Source organism: Tamandua tetradactyla, chromosome 8, assembly GCF_023851605.1.
Source record: "Tamandua tetradactyla isolate mTamTet1 chromosome 8, mTamTet1.pri, whole genome shotgun sequence".
NCBI classification, from domain to species: domain Eukaryota; kingdom Metazoa; phylum Chordata; class Mammalia; order Pilosa; family Myrmecophagidae; genus Tamandua; species Tamandua tetradactyla.
The window spans coordinates 53,636,815-53,651,585 of NC_135334.1; the positions used below are offsets into that span (position 1 = coordinate 53,636,815).

A 14,771-nucleotide genomic window follows, 5' to 3' on the forward strand; every position below is an offset into this window, starting at 1 on the left:
ACATTATCAAGACTCTTTTTTCTCTTAATGCCCTATCCTATTCTTAAATATGTATTTGTAATTCTGTAGATAATAAAAAATACTAATTCATTTGTATTTTTCTTTCATCACTGTTCTCTGCTTATCTTTTTACAATCAAGTTCTTCTTCCGGGTGTTTTATGTTCTTTGTCCTATATGTTCATACACATTTAAGAACGAGGTAGTAGATCTATTTTAAGGGTCTTATATAAATGTCTCTCTCTTTTTTTTTCCCCATAGTGCAATGTTCTCAAATGGAAGTGATTTTTCCTTCCGAAGGCCATTTATTCCTATCTGGAGGTAATTTGTGTTGTCACAACTCAGGTCTGCTATTGGCATCTAGAGGGAAGCTGCCAGGGGATGCTACCAAACATCCTACAATGCACCGGACAGTCCTCCCCACCCCCACTCCCACACCCACTTAGAGCTTGTGCAAGAAATATCCATGCCCAAATATTAATAGCTCTACTGTTGAGGAAAACTGAACTAGAAAATCTTCAGATCAGTAATAATGTGTTTAAGCAGCCAGTAACTGAGAACAGTATGAGTTAGGTATAAATTGCAAACTCAGAATGAGAGTAAAAGACTATTATTCTAAGATTCATGTAAGACTCCCAGAAATAACTATAGATGAGTAATTTAACTTCCTATGTACTAGAGACCAGTATTTTAACTTGAGCTGATTGTCACTGTAAGAATTTTGACTTTGTCTGTAAATAAATTTTTACTACTGTGACAATTAATCTGCATGCATTCTTGAATTCCTTCACTGCTGTTTATTCACAACGACATGTGCCAGGTTTCAAGAAGCTGCAGAAACAAGACATGCCAGGTTTTGACTCTCATGAGGGCCAAAGAGTGATCAGGGAACAAATCACTTAGCTACAATTTGGGCGGGTGCTGAGAAGCAAAAAACAAAGGATCCTAGGGGGATATAGAGTGAATGGTGAACCCAGGGTGGCAAATGTGGCATTTGAAGTTAGACTTGAAGGGAGGTGGCGGTGATCCTTAAGTGGAAAGGAGCTTAGTGTATTCAAGATGCTGTAAATGGACTTTGAATCTGGAGGGAGCATCAAACAAAAGAGGAAGGAAGTGAGCAGGAGCTCAAACACTTAGAGCTCTATAGCCCTCATTATATCTTTTAATCTTGAACACATTTCCCCACATCTTTCCTGTTTGTTTGTTTCCTAATGACCTGTGGTATAAGTGGAGCAAGATGCACAGAAAGAGCAGAACCTGGAGGGTTCTCATGATAAGCATTGGTTCCAACATTACATCTTCTATGTCCAGTGCACTAGGATGGGTCTTACAAAATGAAATACTAACTAACATTAGGGTGTTTCTACTGTGGAAGGGGAAGGCCAATGCACAAAGGAAGCGTGATTCCTGCTAGTTCCCTCACACCCTGCCAAGAGATAGATGTAATGACAGAAAAAAAATATATGTTTCTAAAATAAGACAGAAACTCTCCACAAAAATTACTCAATGACTATTATGATGACCAAATACTGATTTCTTCTTCATACTTCGGAGAGGATTAGTTCTTTGTATTGGTATCAGATTAATGAAGAAACCTTCAGAGAGAATTTACAGAAATTGCAGGGAGAGGAAATAAGGTGGAGAAATTTAAGAGTTGGCCATTCCCAATGTAGATTATCATCCAACAGAGTGAGAGAGGGTGGTCTAAATTCCTGAAAATTGCTCCTATTGAAAAAGGAAAACATAAAATAAAATGTTTCTCCTCTGCTATGTATACGAATTATGTGTAGCAAGGAGAGAAAATGTTGAGGCAAGGTTTCATATTTTCCAGGTAACATCCAATAAATTATTTAGGATTCTTTTCTGGAACTTGAGTTACTGGGTCAATGGCAGGCATACTTTAAGGATTTTAATACATATTTTCCAAATGCCCTCCATTAATCTCATACAAATCCCTCAGAAGTGTGTGCCCAAGTATGCACTTTGTATTTATCAGTAATATTGGGTATAATTATCTTTTCTCATTATTTTCAAAGTCCATAGCTGAATAATGAATAATGTTTGACTTATTTGCTTTCTTGAGGAATCGAATACATTTTAATTAATGTAATGAGTGGTTCTGATTTTTTATAATAGCATGCTTTATAATAATGAGTATGTTAACATATAATTAATCAGAATTTATTGTTAGAAGCCACACATTGACTTGTTCAAATAACTTGTGGATGTGATAGCACACACAGAATGTTCCCACTTTTATATAGTGGGAACATAAAAAACATATACTTAGTTTTTTATATAAAACTAAGTATAACTTCAGACACCTACCTAAATATTTGAGTTTTATGAGATATGTATTTGGGAGTATATTCTTATAAATTTGGCTTTCCTTTTCAGGAAGCGTTCATTCTCCTTACTTAGAGGTCATAATAAAGCATAAAGAATTCCATCAAGTTATTAGCATGGATAGCTCCAAAGAGCTTAGTCCCCAGATTGTTTTTTCCATTTTAATAAACATTTTACAAAGAATGAAATATACTGTATTTGGGGGGGTGAACATGAGGGTTTTTTCCCTTCTTCATCATGGAGTACATGAATCTCATGTGTTTTAATTTTCTTCTTGTGCTGTTTTGAAACTATTATGTACTCAGAAAAGCTATGTTTTAATCCTGATCCAATCTTGTGAGGCTAGAACGATTTTTTTTTTATGCTGTATAGCAGGGGTCACATTTCATTTTTTTCTATACAGTATCCTCTTATTGCAGCACCATTTATTGAATTTTTGCTGTTGTTTATTTTGTTCATTTGTTTTGGGGAAATCATGGGCTGGGAATTGAATCCGGGTCCCTTGCATGGCAGGCAAGATTTCTACCCCTGAACTACCCTTCCATCCTCTTCCCTCCTTGCCCCCAGACCTATTATGTAGGGTGGGAAACTTTGATTGGATTGTTTCCATGGAGATGTAACACACCCAACTGTGGTTGTGATCTTTTGATTAGATGGAGATGTGACTCCACCCATTCTAGATGGGTCTTGATTAGGTTACTAGAGCCTCTGAAAGGGTAAACATTTTGGAGAAACCTTAGATGCTGATGCTTGGAGAACAGCTGATTCAGAGCTGACCGAGACATGGATGGTTGGAGATGCCTGGAGTGCTGACAGAGAGAGCAGATGCCCAGAGACAGGCAGAGCCTAGCAGATATTGCCATGTACCTTCCCATGAGATGATAAGCATGCTAGAACCTGGAAAGAGCAGGAAAATGCCAAGAGATAAAACTCAGCCCTGGAGAAGCCAAATGATAAACCCCAACAGGAAACAAAGGCTGAAAGCAATGGAGCCCAGGAGCAAAGGACTGGAAGATGCCAGCCACATGTGTTACCAGTTGACTGAGGTGTTCTGGATGGCATCAGCCTAGTTAAGTGAAAAAAACCTTTTGTTGGTGCCTTAATTTGGACATTTTCACAGCTTTAGAACTATAAATTTGTATCATAATGAATTCCCTGTCTATAATCGGGGGAAGTCTCCCAGAGGCTCCTTCTCTGCGGTCCATTGGGCTGACTTTCCAGTCTCTTGAGCAACATTGCAAAAGCAATCTTCAGAGTGGAGGAGGGGGGTTGCAGATAGGAAAGAGCAGAAGAGGCCCTTCTAATCATTTTCTGATTGACTGACTTTCAGGGTGTTGATGACTCCATTGATGTTTCTTACTGGACCAGACCATGGTCAAACTTGAAAGTGCTGAGGAAATAGGCAGGGAAGTTGGCAGCAGCTAGGGGCTTGGAGAGCAGGGACACAATTCCATACTTGGCAAATCTCAGGGGCTGTCATACAAGTGGCACCATCTTTCAGAGCTCTCTAAATGCACTTTTGAACAACAAATTGCCAGGAAAATTCTGCTGGGTCTGCATGCCCATCATGAGGGAGATGTAGCTCTTAAGTGGGAGAAGGAGAAGGGCAGGTGACCAGTGTTGTTGTGGGAAACCATGGGGTCTAGTCCCTTCAGTTGTAGTGGAGCATGGTTTCCATGAGAGGTGTGGAATCAGCAGACAGCTTATTAAGATCCAAACTTGTGGTATAAAACCCATTGTTCAGGCTGGACAGAAGAAGGGTGACAAGCCTCTGAGCCATTTGGTCTTCCCAAAGCCCTTGGTGATGCCAAAGTTGTCAGCTGCAATCATCTCACCAATGACACATGATGGTGAATTCTGAGAACAAGGTGTGGGTGAAGAAAGGCAGGTCCCATTCTAGCAATAGGATGAAGGTAGTGAGATAGGATCATGAGCATGAACATGATATTCTGGTTGGCCAATGAGGCAATCACCGACTTGGTGAACTTAGTAAGCTGATGGGATGGGAGCTAGTAAAGCTATCAATGCTGGACAATGTGCAGGGTAAGCCAAGGAGCATCCACCACGCTCAGGTGCTTTGAGGAGGACTGTGTCCATAACCCCTCCTCATTAACAATGTTGGTATAATCCTCTGGTGTCAGTCACAGAAGAACTTACACCTGGTCTTAGAGAACAGGAAGGCACGTTTGATCAAGCCATAGGTGAAGAGTAGGACGCTCTCCTTGCCTTGCAAGCAACTTGCAATCAGCACTCCAAGATGTGGAGTTCCACTGTCTGCCCTGACATGGACAGTGAGTTTTAGTGGGTGGGGCAGTGGCCTGGGAGCAGTAGACAAAGAGGAAGCCAAACAAATTGTGGTGGGCAAGAGAGGCGGGGCAGGAAAAGAAGAACACACAGTTCTCCAGGGTGAAGTGAGCTCCAGGTGTTTTTCTGTTCATTGTTGACCAAGGTTCTGTATATCTATAATTTTTAAACATCCAAGTTTAAATCATATTTTTGTATTTTTTGTAAAGCTAACTAATCATTTTGCTAATTTACCCTTTTACAAATAATACCCTCCTATTTTATTAGTCAGGGTTCTCCAGGAAAACGGAACCAACAGGGTATACACACACACACTCACATACATAATGTAAACATTATGAGATTTTTTTGTAAGAATTGGCTCACAACTGTGGGGAAGGATAAGTCTAAATTTTGTAGGGCAGGTTGCAAGATAGGAACTACAAGTTTTGCATTTCTTTTTTTTTCTTTTTTTCATCAAAGCACAGTGCAGTTTCTTTTTATACAATGCGCTTCTCCCCAGTGAAGGTTTTCAATGAATGACGAATACCCCAGGAGAAACTGGCTAGCTTAATTAGAGATGGAAATTCTCCTTTCTAACTACTGAAATCATCATTTCTCCTTTTACAGCCTTCAACTGAATGGATGAGACATCTTTCATGGTTGAAAGCAATCACTTCAGTTGATTGTAGATCTAATCAGCAATAGATTAATCAACTTAACGATGAGTTAAATCCACAAAACATCCTCACAATAATCATCAAGCCGGTGCTTCCTTCACCAAACAAATGGACACCATACCCCAATAAATTTTGTACATGAAAATAACCATCATGGTTGAATATACTTATATAATTACTAGTTGGAAACTTATTAAAAATGAAATTTTTAAATGGAGGGAGAAACCACTTTCAAAAACATTTAATGAATCCTGATTTTGCCAAACAATATGCATTCAATAAGCTATTACTCAATCAAGATATTCTATGACCAATTTGAGTTTGATCAAATTGCCTTTATCAAATTTCTTTTAAGCAAATCATGTGGAATTTTTATTTTACCAAGTGCCTATATCCCATCTCCCTAAACTCAGAAGTAAATCATCCAGGAAGCAAGATATCTGACCCCACTACTTCTCATTTTCCCAAATCACTATAATGATCATTTGCATTTTGATTTAAATGCCACCTTTAAGTCTAAAGACTGGGTAAAAAATTATTACAACAATAGAAATTTAAATGACAATCCTGAAGATACATTTATATCAGATCTTAGATTATAGTGAAAAAGCACAGAGATTATTATGGAAGGGAAGGATGTATATTCAAATTCGGAGGTAATGGGACTAGAATGCAAGACCCCAGAACCTCAGACATGCATTTGCCATTTGGTTGTAATTTGCTTGAACCAGGACTGGGGAATGTGTGCAGTTGGTTACTTATGGAAATTAGGAACCAATCAGTGACAGAAAGGGCTGTCTGCCAGCTGGTCCTCTAATACAGTAACCTAATCAGGGTAGTTTCAAGCATCCTAATATAAAAGCACCCCAGAGGCTTCTCTTCAGAGACACTTAGAATTGGCTGGTCTCTGGAGACCTCAGGAAGCTACAGCTGCCCTCCAGAGAGCCAGAGAACCCAGACCTTCTGACCTGACTTGTCATTTTTTTCAATGCCGGTGAGACTATTTATAGACTATCCACATAAGTACAGAATTGAGTAAATGAATTTGCACTTCTTTCTATTAAAAATGAGAAAGAATTTTAATTTAGCACTCATCAGGCTTAGACTTCCTCAAGCAGATGGTAATGTCCCAAGCTAATTAAAATTATGTAATTAATTTCAGTTTACTTAAAAGTATGGAATGCTAATTTATACTATAACATGAATTTTATAAATTAATATGATCTTTTCTGTTATTTTATGAACTTCGTATGTATGAATTGTGAATTTCTTGATAGGCAGTCCCAGATATTATGCAGTCCTATCATGGCATACCAAAAACTTAATTGAAAACCTTGTCGTAGAATGTGAAAAATGGTACCTGTTAGAAACTTAAGATTGCAGCTTTGGTCTTTCACGGGTCCAGTGACAATCCAGGAATTGGTGATGGTGGTAGAAATGTGACATTGCTGAGCACATTGAATTTGAAGTACCAGAAATGAGAGGATTCTCTGTACTCACTCTGGTTTATAAGTGGCAGTTCTGATTATCTCCAGTCATTTACTTTAAAGTACAATATATTAGATGACACTGGGATAGTCATTTTATTTTGGGAATTGATTATTTCCTAATGGTTATGACCTTTGATAGTAAGTCTGATATGATAATGGAATATATTGTTCTTCTATTATGAACAATGTGAAGCCTTTACATTAAGGTTAGCTTAGTGTGTTCATAGCAAAGAGAAAAGGAAATTCAGCTGTTAAAATTTTCAGAACCAAAAGTATAGTGGAATATGAATGTAATGTTAATCAATTATTTTGTATTTGAACAGGACTATATCATAGAATAAAATAAAGGACTTTCAGTGACTAATTTTGGTTTATGTAGATATTTTGCTTACCTGCAGTAATTTTTCTCAGGCTATTCTATCAATGCGTAGCAGGAAGAGCATTTCTGTGCATGAATGCTGAAAGTTAAGTGTAGAAAACTGTTTCCACCTCTCAGTTTCCACATTAACTATACATTGCCTCATAATGGAAATTTTCTGTTGATATTCATGTTTGTAAACTTCTGATGAAAGACGCATTACCTTCTTTATAGCTTTACCAAAAGATACAGTCCCTGTTAGACTGTATATGATTCCAAATAATATGCTTATTCTGAGATGTCTTAATATCGATCATTTCTATTGACCTTATGAGAAGTGAAAAATCTAACTCTTTTCTCTTATAACATTTTAATTTTCTTGGGAGTTTTAAGTTTCATTTTCCTGGTTTTCTCTATACCCATAGCAAACTTATTCCCAAACTCTTTGAACTGAAAAGTCTTCTCAAAATTTATACACACAGTAGTTAATCCTTCAAATTCACCTAGAGATCCTTTCTCCTTCTTGAGGTTGAGGGACAAAGCAGCTTCCCACTGTGGCTGGACTTTGGTGTCTCACTCCCTTGCTGTGTCCTGGTCGCCTTGCTGACAGCATTGTGAGTAGCCCCCTCATTAAAGGGTCCTGAATTATCTGCATTAGATTCTATTTCCTGTTGTCCTGATTAATAAAATCTATTTTCAACCTTTTAAATTGTTTTTTTTTTTTACTTTCTGCATTTTATTTTCCTATTGAAGACTTTATTTTTTGCTATAGTATTTTTTAATTTACAAAATGTTTCATTCCTATTCAAAGTCCCTTAATTTTTTTAGTTAGGATGATTTGTTCTTTTTATTGAAATAAAATGCATATAAAGTAAAATTCGTCATATCAAACATTTTTCAGTGTACAATATAGTGGGTATATTCATAATGTACAACCATCACCACTGATTTCAGAACATTTTTATTATTCCCCAAAGTAGTCCCATACCTATTCATACTCACTGCCCATTCCCCCTTCCTTCCAGGCCCTGTCAACATCTAATCTATTTTCAGTTCCTGTGAATTTGCCTATTCTGGATATCTCATATAATTGTGATCATACAACATGTGGTCTTTTGTGTTTGTCTTACTTCACTTAGCATAATGTTCTCAAATCCTTGTTGCCTATGTTAGCAGCTCATCCTTTTGATATCTGGATACTATTTTACTGTATGGATAAACTACATTATGTTCATTCATCCATTAGTTCCTAGACATTTGAGTTGTTTCCACTCTTGTTATTTTTAAAAATTATTTTTACCATCACTGTAACTTTGGCAAGTTATAAAACTGTTAATTGTCTTAGTTTCCTCACTTATACAATGAGATACTAATGGTAAACCAACCTCACAAAGTTATGAGGAAGAAAATGAGCTAAGAGTAAAGCACTTGTATATTACTTTTCTAGGGTTGCCATAACAAATTACCACAGAGTGGCTTAAAACAAGAGAAGTTTATTCTCTCATAGTTCTAGAGACCTGAAGTCCAAGATCAGCGTTGGTTTCCTCAGAGGCTCTGAGGGAATATCCACCCATTCCTTGCCTCTCCCTGAGCTTCTGGTTTCTGCCTGCAAACATTGGGGTTCCTTAGCTTGTGGCAACAAAACTCCAACCACTGCCTTCAAATTCACATGACCTTCCTATGTCTCTTCGTCTCAAATCTCCCTCTCATACAGACACCAGTCTTTGTATTTGGGGACCATCCTAAAGCAAATACAATTTCATCTTCAGATCCTTAATTACATCTGCAAAGACCTTATTTCCAAATAAGATCACATTTCACAGTTACTGGAGGTTAAGACTTTGATATTTCCATTTTGTGAGACACTATTCAACCCACTACAATTTGGAAACAGGCCTGGTTTATAAAAGTACCACATAACAAACTGTATTTTCATTTCCACTGTGCTACAAACAACATCATATATTTAAAAAATAATTGAAAAGAGACCAAATTATCCTTTCTATATTCAATTTCCAAAAATGATACATCTCATTTCTAATGTTCAAATATTCTTAGAATATGTATGATTTTGTATTTTACACAATCATAACATACAAAATATTTGAAATTTCAATACAAACAACTTATTTTTTCCTGAATCATGACAGTAAATCATGACCATAAACACAATGTATGGATTTGTCTGATTTTTGTATCTTTTTGCTATTTTCTCATGTATTATTTTGTCCAATTACTTTCCCACTTCTTTTAGTTTTTCTGCATTCTTAGTTTTCTAAGGACCCTGATAAAATTGTCCTTTTTTGATTTTTGAAATTAAAACTCAATAGCTTTTGAGTCTAATTTTTTTTCTCAATACTTCATGTATTTCAAAGCTTTCACTCCTTTGCAGTTTTTTATTTTCTATTACAGAAAATCTTCCCCAAGAGTCTCTTCTACATCTTGGAGTATAATATCTGGATAATATTTTTTCAGTGTTCAACTCCAAATTCAGTCTCTAATTCTACTCTTAACAATCTCATCTTGAAATATTATAATTACTAATTCTTCACTCATCCAGTAAAATTTGTAAATTGATACATTAAGGGTGTATCTTTTATTCTCTACTGAGGATATGACATAGTTTTAAAAGATGATATTTGCAAATATTCAGAATTCAACTCAGAAGTTCACCTTCCCTTTGACTCTTAAGTCTGATATTGATGTTCACTTTCCTTCCTTCCATAATTTTTCACGCTTGGGTGCCCCATGTCACACTTCTTTTTTTCACCCTCCAATTAAGCAAGATCTGGAACTACTTAATGTTTGATTTAATTTTTTGAAAGTTGTCTTTTGTGGAACTTACTCTTAAAATGGAAGATTATCCTAAAAATGATACTGAAGGGGTTATGAGAATTTGGGACATGACTAGAAGAAATATGTGCCAGAGATATTCGATTTGGAAAGGCAAGATTGGTAACTGGAGATAAATGGAGATGAGGAAATAGTAGGAATCAGATCTACCATTAGTTTAAGTTCCTGTAGGTGGCAGGTATTGAGTAGGGCTTTCTGAAGGAGGTAAAACTTTCACTGAGGTTTAAAGATAAGAAGCAGTTTCCACATAAATGTTGGAAATGCTCTAATTCTCATTAAATCCTTGCTCTCTAAAGAGAGAACATACAGCTAACCAGATGCACTAGATACACAGAGTCCAGAAAACTTACAGACCCGTCATTTACTTCAGGTTCAAATTCACAGTGAGATATGTGTGTTATTTATTTATTTTTTTTTTTGGTTTGGTTTCTGCATTTTTTGGGGGGGTAAGGACTTCCTTGGTTTGTCTTATTTCAATTTCCAGCTTCTCAACTGCACCTTCAGTCATGACCATTGTTCTAGTTTCCTGGCTGCCAGAATGCAATATACCAGAAACGGAATGACTTTTAAATAGGGGAATTTAATCAGGTGCTAGTTTATTGTTCCAAGGCCGAGAAATGTCCCAATTAAAACAAGTCTATAGAAATGTCCAATCTAAGGCATCCAGGGAAAGATACCTTGGTTCAAGAAGGCCAGTGAAGTTCAGGGTTTCTCTCTCAAGTGAGGAGGCACATGGAGAACGCAGTCAGGGCTTCTCTCTCAGCTGGAAAGGCACATGGGGAACACGGTCACGATTCCTCTATCATCTGGAAGGGCACATGGCGAACACGGCATCATCTGCCAGCTTCTTCTCTTTGCTTCCTGTTTCATAAAGCTCCCCAGGAGGCATTTTCCTTCTTTATCTCCAAAGTTCGCTGGCTGATAGACTCTGCTTCTTGTGAATATGTTGTTCTGCTCTGCTCTCTCTGAATCTCTTTCATTTTCCAAAATGCTTCCTCTTTTATAGGACCCCAGAAACTTATCAAGACCCACTCAAATGGGTGAAGACATGTCATCACCTAATCCAGTTTAACAACCACTCCTGATTAAATCACATCTCCAGGGAGATGACCTGATTACAGTTTCAAATATGTAGTATTGAATAGAAATTATTCTGCCTTTATGAAATGGGATTTAGATTAAAACATGGCTTGTCTAGGGGACATACATCATTTCAAACCAGCACAATCATCTGAGCCATTTCTTTCCATTTTAGCCATTTCTCTTTGCATATGAATTTTTAACTCAACTTTCCTGGGACCTTTCCCTTGTCTCATTCAGTTCTATTTAAGGTAGGCCTTGATGAAATTGTGGGAGATGGGATGGGGGCAAGTTGGGGGAAGGAGAGAGGATTTTTGAGAGTGCAAATGAAAGCTAAACATAAATCTCAACTTAGAAGCTGGGAAATTTTCCTTTTACAAAATTAAAGGCAGGGCGGGCAATGGTGGCTCAGTGGCAAAGTTCTTGCCTGCCATGCCAGAAACCCGGCTTCCATTCCCAGTGCTTGACCATGCAAACAAACAAACAAGCAAAAATTAAAGGTAAATTATAGAAGGGACATATTCCAAGGGGTGTGTGTGTGTGTGTGTGTGTGTGTGTGTGTGTGTGTTTTATTTATGCTATAACAGAAGAGTAACATTCCTTCTCTTTCTCTTCAGAGATTTCTATCATACATACTGCAGGATTTCCAAAAATAACCTCCAAGTCTTCAGTGAAAGGTTTTGATTTCCTGCAGAGGTGTCTGGATTAAGGATCACATCAGTCACTCAAAGACCTAGAAATGGCATTGCCTAAAAGCCAAATCCACTGGTGTAAAGAAGAAACATTCAGAATAACCTTCCGTCTAATGACAAATACAAGTTTAAAGCAACCCAGCCTCATTTGGATTGGGAGAAAAGTAGATTTTAAAGAGTTTTCTCAAGAAATGTTCAAAGTCAAATGGTTAGAGCTTTCTCATAACTTGAAGAAGCTTCGCACGTTAATGGAATTAGTCCTGAAGCCTCAAGGACTTGTGAAAAATCCCCACAAAAGCAAAAAACACAAGAAACATCCAGATTTTCCCAAGAAGCCCTTTACAGCTTATTTCCGCATCTTCAGAGAAGTGCTTTGAGTTCACCCAAATGCACCCTGAGCTGAAAAAGCAGGAGCTGACCAAGGTCTTGTCTAAGAAATACAAGGAGCTCCCAGAGCAGATGAAGCTGAAATATTTTGAAGATTTCCAGAAGAAGAAACAGAAATTTAAGGAAAACTTGCTCAGTTCAGGGAAAAACACCATGATATATTCCAGAATTCCAGGATACTTGATATCCTCAACAAACACCAAGCCCAAACTGAAAAAAGTTTTCAAGAAAATGTGAAAGAAATGGGCTCTCTTCTAGAATCTAATGAGTTTTCCAATAAGATGAATTCTATGGAGAGCCCATGAAGCTTCCAATGAATGGATACCACAAGTTCCATGAGGATTTGTGGGAGAGAAGTGACTTGCACCATATGTCAGAGAGAAGGCGCATGGTGGAGATTGGAAGACTCTGGCAGCACATCCCAAAGTGCCTGAAGAGTCAATATGAGAAACTTGCTGAGAATCTGCAGAAAAAGTAAAAGGTGCACATGGATCTTTGGCTCAAGAGTTTTTCTCCCAAGGAATATGCTGCCTATAGAGAATCCACCACTGCTAAGCACAAGAATATGGATGGATATGATTGGAGGCCGGAGCCCCAAGTTCAGAAGGACAGCTCTGCTGTCCCCATCAATTAGGAGCCTGCCAGGAAGACATGGAGAGGGGCAGGGACTGCAGGCTCCAGGGACACATTCATCAGAAACTAGTTTGGATGATTACTATCCCTCATCAGGATCAAAACGAATTAAGAAGGAGAATGGGGAAGATGATGAAGTCATAAGTCTTCAAATTTCAGCAGTGGGGATGTAAATGAAGACAGTGAGTCTGAGGGCTCAACTTCCTCAGAGGACTCCCCTGACTCAGACTGTAAGTGAACTGGGTCTTTACCCTAAAGAAAGTTGGAAAGAGAACTTTCAGCAAATGTCTGGGGTATCTTTATCAAGAGGAAGATGCTTCTCTTTGCCCCTGCAAATGCCCTCCTGGGAGAATATAACTTTAAAAACCCAGCCACATAATTTAATTTCCCCTGAGGCACGCCATGAATTAGATCTCTTGGAATAAACAATGAGGTGGTTGGGTGGTGGAGGACACCTGGGATCAAACTGACTATTCTTGAAAGAGAATTTTGCTCTCCTTATCTTCTAGGTGTCAGAGGTCGTAGGGGGATACTCAATGAATCTGTGACCACTCTCCTATCTGTGCAGCTGTCCCTTTGGATTCCTAGATATTTTGGTGAGTTGCTTTATTATTCACAAGTATTATTGTAAGTGAGCAATTATGTGTATTTGAAAATAATTCTAAGATTTGCAATTGTTACACCACTAGTTCCTTTGTCTTTCTAAATGTGTTGGGTTGTATATCCAGAGAATGTTAAGAAATTGTGATGGTATGCTCTTGTTTTGCTTATGTAAGCTAAGGTTTACTGGATTTGCAATTGTTAAAATTATGCTGACAGAGAAACTTGAAATGAACTTTAATATACTAATAAAATATCTATTTACTTATATTTTAGATGATTTTATTCCATGATATATATATATATTCATTTTCATCATATCTCTTTTGTCATCTACCTAATTTTTCCATAGGTATGGGTAATTTTATTAATACATCACCTAATATTAAACCTTTGTCATGAAACAGAAATAAATCTACTTTGTTACATTGTGTTGATATGCTTAGAATTTAGACAAATTTTCTCAGCCTCTCCAATATCAGGAAAATCATATTTATGCAAGGATTATGAACATATTTATCAATTCACTCAATCTTAATTTTCATTTTTAATTATCAAAATTTTATTTTTTTCTAGAGTAATAAGAGCTGCAGAAAAAAAAGGACACTTACTAAATATTAAATTAAAGCCATAGGACTTCCCTTTCTTTTCTAGAAAATTGAAAAAATATATAGTGAGAAGAAGACGATCCAAAAAGGAAAAGCTTGCCAATAAACTGTTCTAGACACACAGACTGGACTGGATTAACACTTGCTCTATTTCTCTTTGCAGATAACTTAGGGAAAAAATGCTAAATATGCAAAGGGTCTATCAACTCGGTACTATACTGTGCAGGGAAAAACCACTGTATGGCAGGTGTGCCTTCTTACAAGTGATGCTTGAGATGGCTCTTCAAATAGCTAACAAATTGAAGAAGGGAAATGAGATGACAGTTATTTGGATCATACATTTAATATATTTACTGAATGTCTCCTATTCTTTGGTCATTCCTTTCCTTCAATTATCCTAAAATCCCGATTTTGTGAGTTGTTCTTCTCAATCTACTTTGCTGCTTTCTCTTTCATGGGTATCTGCATATTCTCATCTTAGTCTATACATCTTTCCAGCATGAACTCATTATACTCCATGTTTCAATCATCCAGTCTTACACTCTGCAGGTACAAATTGATATCTAAGTGCATATACAGTGTTTTGGTTTGCTAAAGCTGACAAAATGCAACGCACTAGAAATCTTCTGACTTTTAACAAGGGGAAATTATTAGTCTACAAATTTAGTTCTAAGACCATGAAAATGTCCAACTTAAGGCATCAACTAGATTATTTCTGGACTCTGAAGACAGGCTGCCAGAATCTGGGACACATTTGTCACAT

The 14,771-nt window shown here is 37.2% G+C and overlaps 3 pseudogenes; 1 reads left to right on the forward strand and 2 right to left on the reverse strand.

The window, feature by feature from the left end:
* The window catches only part of LOC143645098 (tripartite motif-containing protein 43-like), a 292,475-nt pseudogene that overhangs the window by 234,434 nt on the left and 43,270 nt on the right, over positions 1-14,771 (reverse strand).
* Positions 3,645-4,630, reverse strand: LOC143643868 (cytosolic arginine sensor for mTORC1 subunit 2 pseudogene; annotated as a pseudogene).
* LOC143643869 (upstream-binding factor 1-like protein 1) lies at positions 11,828-13,038 on the forward strand (annotated as a pseudogene).